Source organism: Condylostylus longicornis, unplaced genomic scaffold (assembly GCF_029603195.1).
Source record: "Condylostylus longicornis isolate FDR11 unplaced genomic scaffold, ASM2960319v2 ptg000048l, whole genome shotgun sequence".
NCBI classification, from domain to species: Eukaryota; Metazoa; Arthropoda; class Insecta; order Diptera; family Dolichopodidae; genus Condylostylus; species Condylostylus longicornis.
Window position 1 is genome coordinate 14,020,278 of NW_026578017.1, and position 9,857 is coordinate 14,030,134.

Genomic DNA, 9,857 nt, shown 5'->3' on the forward strand with positions numbered 1-9,857 from the left:
TTTTGTTGACATGTCATTTAACTCAGTCCCATTTACTTTTCATAATATTAAACAAAAATAATATTATAATAAAAAACGATATAATAATAATAATATACTTTTAAAAATACTGTTGAAAACTTTTAAGAATGAAAATTATTTTTAACAAACTGACATCATTTATTAAAACAAATATATTTTTATATACATACAAACATACATATGTTTTAATTTATTTCATCAAATTCCAGGACATAAGCTGAATCGAGTTTTTAATAACCATCTTACTGTTATAAGAGCTGTTAATATTTTAAATTAATTAAATGAAAACAAGCTACATTCAAAACAGAATATTAATATCGACAAAATTGCAATTTTATAAAATTGGATGAAAATCGACCATGAACATCAAACGGTTCTGGACTTTATATAATACTTATATACAGTATGAATAACAAAAGAAAATTCTTAACCCTTTCGAACCGCTTTTCAAATACTGTAATTAGCACATGTTTCACATGTTAAATCTAAAATCTTTATATGTGATGAAAAAAATCGCGTTAAAATTTAGTGTGGCGAATCATGTAAAAACGAAATGGTACAACAGAGAATCGATTTTAGGGATATTTGGACTTTACTAGGCGCATATGTGTACCAGCCGTGTGCAAAACGGTTGAAGAATTACTATTGAGCTAAAAATTCAAAATTAAATTAATGAATTTTCATAGTTTGACATGTTGCTAAAATTTGAAGTGCTATACAAAATTTAACCTATTTAATTCGTAAAATTTATATTTTATACGCTGAAATGAGGAAAATATGAAAAACTTCTGTCTTCTAAGCTGATTTTAGATAAAGGGCTTGATTATGGATATCATTTTTTTTACTCGTGAAAAAAGTTATTTCGTTCCTATAACGTAATTTTCAAGCGAAAAGAATTTTTTCGTATTGAACATCTTCTGTTTTTACTCAAATCTATAAAAAATCTAGTCAACATTCATTCACTTTGTTTATGAATTCAATTGGTAAAATATTTTGATGAAAACAGGGTAAAATTTAGTTGAAAAAATTAGTAATCATATTTGAAGAATGAAATATTCAATTAAAAGAACCAAAATTCCAAATTGAAAGTAAATAAGAAAGGTGACTGACTGTAAAGGCGAGATACCCAATTAGGCTGCAACTCAATAGTTTTCAAAGATTATCAACATCATCCAGGAAATGAGATTTTTTTTTTCATTCAATTTGACATTGTAAATTCATTATTAATTTTTAATGCCTATATGTTGTTCCTAATTTTAATAATTTTCGAGAATAAAATTTTAAGTATACAAAAATTGTAACCTTAACATTTTCCTTCATATTGCTGTAAAAAATTCAAAATAATTATTCAAAAAGAATTTAACATAAAAATGAAACCAATATAATTTCCTTTTTCGAAAAAATTTCTTCTAAAACAAAAAAAAAATGAATAGAGGACCTTTTTTCTAATTCGTCTTTTCAAAATGAAACGTAAAAAATATTTTTTTTTTTTTGTAATAAAAATATATTTTAATTCATTTTCATTTTTTTCTAATTTTCTTTTTTATAATTCTTTTATTTAGAATTTTCAAATAATTCTATCATATACACATACATACACACAACTAAGGGAGAGAATTTTTATAAATAAATAAATGAAAAAAAAGAAAGCATCACGTAAACTGTAACTTCCGGCCGGTATGTTATTTTTTTTGTTGTTGTTGTTTTTTTTCATTTTCCATCCCAATATTTTAACAAAAAATTTTATATACAAATAAACACACACACGTATCGTATTAAAATATAGAATCGTATTAAAACTCTTATGAAAATAAAACAAATGATGAAAATTTTGAACGCAACATCAAAATTAAATTTTGTTTTTCATCCCCATTTTCCATTCAATGCTACTTCCCTTCTTTCCCTTCCCATACACTTCCCATTTTCCCCATTTAAATTTAAAACATCTGCTCATCTGATTCTGTTCGTTTGCAAAATTCTGTTCTTCTTGTAAATTCTTTTTTTTGTAAGTTGAAATTACATTTTCTCTTTATTTCTAGTACTTTTACTCTGTTTTTATTTTTCTCGTTTATAAAATATATAAAAATATTTTAACGCAATACTGCCGTTTTTATACTTTAAAATTATCGATTTATTACAAAAAATTTTGTTGTCTCTTTAATTTGCTTTTTTGTTTTTTGTGAGTGTTTGTTTTTTATATTTTTCCTCTTTTGTTTACTCTATACATTTTCAACAAAAAAAAAATAAAATAAAAATTCCAAAAATTTACCAAACTCTCAAAGCATGTATTGCAATTTATCAGGGTCGGGCAACAAATAAGGATGCTGGAGTAAAAATATTTGAACAAGAAAAATGTGTGACAAAAAATTTAGTAATAAACAGAAAATTTTGAAAAGAGGGTAATATGAAAAGTCAAGGAAAATACACATACACATGGACATGCTATTAAAATTTAAATATATTAGGAAAGGATATTTTCTAAAATCATAAATTCAATTGATATCATAAATCATAAAATTGAATTGAAATTTTTTTGCTTGAATGTCAGCTTAACCAACGTTAATTCACACAAAGGATTTAATAAAATGTTACGATTATTAATAAAAAACGGCTATGAAAATCTCTTAAGGATTTTGCTTCGCACAGATAGAAAGCATCACAATATCTACAATGTTACGTTGCAAGTTTTGTATATTCGTTGACTCTTTCATTATTCATACAACATTATGTTTTATTACGCACAAGTTACATAGCTAGTTAAATAGCAAATTTTTCAAAATGCATTTTTTTACATCGATACTAATTTCGAATTACCCTCTTTCGCTAGTATGGGTTGCAGTGACATACGTGCATTAGTTTTCGAAATTAGCGTGGTTAAAATGAGGTCGAAATGAACAAAGAAAGGCTTAGTGCTTTCTTAGAGTGTTTATATTACAAAAATTGACATAGGGGTGAAACACAGTTGGTATTAGCAATTTTAACAATATTGCCCATTTTATACTAAGTGCACGACATTTTGTACAAATTTTATTATTTTTGTTATGTAATAAAAAATTAACTGACCTTTTTTCCCAAATTTTCAAACTTTCAAAACGCTCCCTTGCAAAATTTTAAATTTACTACTGAGTATATCTGTGCCCTTCACAATCGATATGTGAAAATGATTTCTATGCTTCTATAATTTAAAATCTCTTAAATTTTGTTTTGTTCCAACATTATTAATTCCATTTTATAATCATAATCATAATTTACTTGCGTAGTCCTTTCGATCTTTAAAATCGAAAACTAATTTTAAATATCAATTTGAAAATATTTCAAGATTTTTAGTTTATCTTGCTGTCCCTCTATACAAAAAATAACTCGAAACTTCTACAACTAATCGACTTACTCTAACTTACTCCTCAAAACTATTACTATGAATTACTAATAGCACCATATTTGTACCAATTAGGAATAGTAGATTCTTCCCTATCATTTTATAAAATAGAATATTCTCTGTTTAATAAAAACAAAAAATTAATATATAAGTAAAAAATGTATGATCAATTTTTTTTTTGTTAACATTATTTTTTTAGTCTCCCCCATATACTTGTAAAACGTTCTAAGAAAAGAAATAACAGTAATAACAGAATATATTTAGAAAGCAATATTTATTGTACTTAATATCCTTTTTACTGTATTGCTTTTTTACTTTTTCTTTGAACAACAAAAAAAGAAACAAATACAACTGTGGAACCAAAAGCAGTTACGACAGAAATAAAAATCCAACAGGCAAAAAAAACAAAAAAAATAATAAGAAAAAAGAAAATTTAAGGAATTTTTACCTTTAAACTAGTATAAAATTTATTGCCCAGGGAATAAAATGTAATGTACGAGTTATACGTGTGTATATTCTATAAGTACACATAAGTGGTTGATGCATAACCATTTAGACAACATTTTATATAACTAGTTATTATTTTAAAATATATATATATGTAAGTAAATTTCTATGCTTATTACATACAAATACCTGCACATGTGCTTTAAAAGTAAAATACGCTTCATAGCCAAACATTCTATATTACCTTATTTTATATTTTTGAATATGTGTATAAGAAAAATATATATGTACTTGTAAAATAAATTTTGAAAATGATATAAAAGATAGAAAATAGTTTTAAAATTACCTAAAAAGAAATAAAAAAAGGAAGAATCCTTTTTAACAGAAAAACACTAGAACGAGCATATCAACTAAAAGCAAAACTATTTCAAGATTTTATCTATCAAAATTTTTTCCTCTTATTTTATTTTTGTTTTCTACTTCGTTTTTTTTTAAGTGAATTTTATGTTTATCCCAAATATATATATATTATTTGTTTCAAAGGTATGAAAATGCCATTTATATACAAACACAACACCCATTAAATCATGGGACTAATATAAACTTAGAATTTTAGAATTATAAATATAAATTGTAAAATAATTCCGTAAAATAGATTTACTTTTAATAATGTTAAATTTAGGTATACATAATGTTACTCTTGAAGTCCAAATCCTTTATATATAAAATTGATTATTCTGTTATATTAAAATTAAAATGAAAAATGAAGCAAATCATCTAAATTATTTTACATCTTGTATGCAGTATTTCCGAATATAAAGATAATTAAATATAAAATTTCCTGGAATAATTTATCATTTATAAAATGAAAAATTAATATTGGTACAATAGTAAAAATATTAATTCTTGATATTATTTATTCAGCTCAGAGTGTCCTTGCCAGTTGAGAATATGGTTGAATATATTATAAACAATATAAAAAATTTTTATCGGTTCAATGTAATATTAATGAACTTCTAAAATATTTTAACAGAAAATATTAATTTTTGGTCTTTGTTAGTAGCTTTGCAGTTAGGGTTCTAAAATTTCTTAATGAAAAATTGTTTGTATGAGTGTTTGAGTGTCGTTTCTTAGATTATTAACTTTTGATGGATAAGAAAGTAGCTTTAATTTTTGTAATTATAGATTTGAAAAAAATTTGTCTATAAATAAGAAAGGTGACTTAATTTGATCAGTATTAGTTATTGATAAAAATTATAATAAATTATTATAAGATATATAGAATAAAACCCACTGGAAGTCGAATAGAGTGTCTTTCATCTAAATGATCTCTATTCAATTAATAAATGAATTTTGTAGGATATGTTAGAAGTTATTACAGAATTCGACAACATAAATAATTTTTCTAGTACTAAATTCCAAAATTGAACGCTTTAATAAAATATAAAATTTTATTAAACATTTGTCAGTCACGTCCTGCACGTCTTTTTATAGTATTTCTTAGCATTTTGAAATTAATAAACTAAATCAAAATAAGCTTAAAAATATTCTAATATAATTTTTTCTTTTTGTCTATTTCCTTAAAATTTAAATTTAAGTAAAATTAATTTATTTTTCAAGATTAGTGAGTGTAAATGAATAAGTGAAATGACCTATAATTTAATGAAATTTTTAGTCAATATACAAAATGCTTATAAGATTTTTTGTTATACGCAAAGAAATATTAAAATTTTCTTATACAAATTCAAGAAAAAATTTTTTTGAGCAAAATTCCTTGATAAAATAGTTTTATTTCTCAAGAAAGTTTTATTTTTATTTCTTTTTTAGGTGTATTAAAATATTTTTTAAGAATGAAGCGAATATTTTAGCATTTATTCAAATATTCAAGAAGTACATGCAATATAAAATGAAATACTTGTATTAAGGTATAATTATTATACTTATGCACTGTTAAGTAAAGGTTCTTATTTCCTTTTATAAAAGGAGCAAGAATTTATAATAAAGAAATTATTAATTTTTTAGTCAAACAAAACAAAAAAAAAATGTATTTAAAAAAAATGTAAATAAATAATTAAATTCCATTATCAATTAAATTCCATTATAAACAATTGCAAGCTGTTTCCAAACTTTAAAATTCTAAACATTATTTAGATTCAATTGTTTTAATTGAACCGGTCCCAAATACAAATGAATTTTTCATGACGTCTAAATAAATTTTGCTAAAAACGGAAATGCCGTCATTTCATAATAATTAAAATTTAATTTTTCATAAATAATTAAAATTTAAAGGAATTCTGACATCCGAATTTATCCCTATTTTACATACAATATATACATATACTACAATTCTATACCACCATAACAATATCCGTTGTACAATAAAAACCTTGGACGTAAATTTTTCAATGTTAAAAATTCCTCTCGTACGCATAATAATTTTATTTTATTATACAAAAATTTTTGTCATACCAAAATCCTGCAATAGAATATGCAAATATTACTTCCAAGCTACATTACATATACATATATAAACACAGAAGCACGTAAACATGATAATAAAATTTACGCAAAACATACGGAAAACATTGGTTTTTATTTTCTCTTTATGCAAAATTCATAATTTATTAAAAAAAATTTTTATATCTCACATCATTATTATATCTTGATATAATACAATCAAAAATGTAAATTAAAATTTTCAATATAAATATTTAGACCTATGCAAATTAATATTCTAATTTTTTGTTTCATTTTACATATACGATAAATGTTTTAATGTTAATTTACACCAATATGCATTGAATTATGCGAAATTAGAGGATTTTAAATAGAAATCTAAGTTGTCCTTAAAATAAAAATGTTATTTCTAATTTATTTTATTATTTAATAATTCTATAAAAAAAATTTTAAATAAAATTTAATATTATTCGTGATATTATTTTTATTCTATGATTTTAATTTAAAACTCATATTGCTATAACAACCTTTACTCTTTAATATCACAGTTCACTCTTTAAATTTAAGAAAAACCATGACAAAATTGTTGAAAGAGGAATATTCTCTCTCCCTGCATTATCAAGTTCAAGTAAGATAAAAAATAAAAATCACGCAATTATTAAAAAAAATATATTAATTTAGAAAAATTGCATACTTTTAGGCATTTAAAAATAATTTTCTCCAACAAAAGAATACTTTGAAATGGCAAGAAAATTTTAATAATAAAAATTTATTTCAATAAAAAGAAAAAAACAAAATCCAATGAAATATTTTGAAATAAAAAAAGATAAAAATGAAAATACCGAAAGGTTGAATAGGAAGACAATAACAATAACAAAAAAAAAAAAAATAATGAAAAATTGAAAAGGACGAATACTGAAAAATTTAAATTGAAACCTTTTACATTTTTGTATAACTTGTTGTTGTTGCCGTAAAGTGCCGCGAGACTAAAAACGAAAAGAAAATCAGAAAAAAAAATATTTTTTTCTCATCCTCTTCTTTTCTCATACTCTTTGAGTTCAATGGTTTTTATTTTATTTTTTTATTATTATTGTTATTATTATTATCATCATTCCTTACTTTTTTATTTCTTTTTTTTTTTTATATTAGATTTCTTTTCATTTTTTTTCCTCTACTTTTGCTATAGCTTTTATTTTATATCCTCTAAATTTTAAGGATTCAATAAATATTTATTTATTTTTTTTTTCTGAAAATGATTTTCACATTTTTTTTATTCTTTATGACAAAATAATAAAAAAATAAATAAATTTCACTTTCTTTTTAATTATTTTTTTTTTGTTTTTCTTTTTTTTATTGATGTTTTCTTTCTACCTTCAATTTATTTATTGTGTTTTCTATTTTAATTTTCTTTTCACATCCGTGTATTTAAAATTTTAATGTATTGAACACTATAGGAATGCGGAGTGTTGCAATTTTTTATTAGAAAGAAAAACAAAAAACAAAAACAATGTTGTACACAAGTTTTATTTTGTTTTCTTCTTTTTCTTATTAATTTTCAATATGCAAAAGAAAACATTTTCTCTCCTATTTTAGCACACATTAAATTTAAGTTGAATTTTTTTTTTTTCACATTTATTTTACCATTTTCCTTTAGAGATCTTAATACCTTAAAAGACCGGCGATAACTGGAACTCTCTGCAGATGATGAACCATATTTATATGCGGAAAATTTATTTTGTTATATTTTTGTTTTTTTATATTTTGTTTAATTTCCTTATTTTGATTTTTCTTAAAATGATTCTTTCTATTCTGTTTTATGTTTTACTGCATGCAAGTATGTGGAGATGAAAATGATAAAAACAAGAGAAACATAATTTTTTTTTATATTCAATAGACAAATGAAGAGAGAGAGAGAGAGAGAGCGAGAGAAAGATTTGAAGAGTATAAAAGAGATTTTATAAGGATAGCGCATGTCTATTTATTTATAACAGTTTCTTTTTTACACTAAAGTACTATAAGGTCCTCATTTTTTAATATTTAATAAATTTTTGTTGTGAATTCTTTAAATATTTTCTACTTTTGTTATTATACTCTTAATATTATTATACTTTGTTTTGTTTTTTTTTTTTTTAAATTAATGCAACTTTGTTGATAGTTTTTCACATATTTCTTTTGTGGTTTCTTTTAATTTTCGACGTTTTCTCAAATTTACTATTCTTTTTGGTACAGAAAAAATGTTCCTTATTTTATTTAATTAAAATTTAATAATTTTCTGTTTTGTTAATAATAAGTAATCGCATTTAGTTTTTGAGAATTCCTTATTATATTCTTATATATTTGTATTTTAAGAGAAAATGGCACATTATAGTAAATTCAAAGTGAAATATACCTTTGTCATAGTTTAGATCACACGTGTCGTTCCATTAGATTTTCGCAAATCCATGTTTTAAAAGTTCAACGTTCGTTAATAAAAAGTCTTAGTATTTTCAAAGGAACTTATTGAAAATAAATGAATTGCAATTGATTATGCGAATGATGCGTGCATAGTTTCAACAAATATTTTTCACGTGTAGAACGTAAAATATATTTTGCATTATGACATTCTAGCTTCAATTTATTATGATTATTATGAAATGCTCGTCATGATGTCTGTTGATTCACAAAATATAAAAAAATACTTAATCGTATTTTTCACAATTTTTCAAGTGTCATTTAGGTTTTTTTCAAAAATATTTACAAATTACATTGGTTTCACTCGATTTTTCCATGACTGTAATTATTATGAACACAAACAAAATAGAATTAAAGAATTATTTCTATATAATTTTCTCTCTCAAAACAGGATAACAAGTAAAAATTCTCTTAAAATAATTATCATATTAAAACAAAAAGAAAAATGATTTCCCTGTATGAGAATTTTGAGAAATTCTTTGCATAGACGGATAAATGGCAATAATATCTAAGATTAAAAAAATGTTTTGTTTATAGAAAAATTGAAAACACAGTAAATTTATGTCCTTTTTTGAGCATTATTGATATTCAAATAATATTGCTGCACCATTCAAGTTAATTATTAAAAAATTATTGGTTTAGCACATGAAAATATTATGGATGAATAAAATGACAATAATACGGATTTTGGAACAGTTTATTTATGTTATAAAATATTTTACTTAATTTTATTAATCCTGTTAAAATTTACACTATATTCTCTTGTAAAAAAGTGAGATATAAAGATTAATTTTTATAATGTACAATTTGTTCCAAACAAATGTAAATGCAAGTCAAAAGTCGAAAACAATAATGTCCTGATTAAAAATATTATTCGTAATATTATTAAACATCAAGTTTATGGAATAAAGTGATTCAAATCTCAATTTTGGACAGGATAATCTGTACTATACGTCAGATTGTAATTTCAATGCAAATGTTTTACATTGAGCACATCCTCGATCATTGATTTAAATTATATTATGAATAATGAAAGAAAAAGGAAAAACATGTAAATTTTTAAAATTTAATTTTCATTATTGACAAAATATTATTTTTAAAACCA

The 9,857-nt window shown here is 22.7% G+C and overlaps 1 protein-coding gene across 6 annotated transcripts in view; it reads right to left on the reverse strand.

The window, feature by feature from the left end:
- Positions 1–7,976, reverse strand: part of LOC129611217 (locomotion-related protein Hikaru genki) — a 91,899-nt gene extending 83,923 nt beyond the window's left edge. For 3 of the 6 annotated variants that reach the window (XM_055524226.1, XM_055524223.1, XM_055524219.1), the window contains exon 1: positions 7,421–7,976. The gene's annotated coding sequence lies outside the window, so the exon portion shown is untranslated. The remainder of the gene's footprint in view (positions 1–7,420) is intronic. The other 3 variants (XM_055524220.1, XM_055524221.1, XM_055524222.1) reach the window with 3 other exon arrangements.
- Between the last annotated feature and the right edge of the window lie 1,881 nt (positions 7,977–9,857).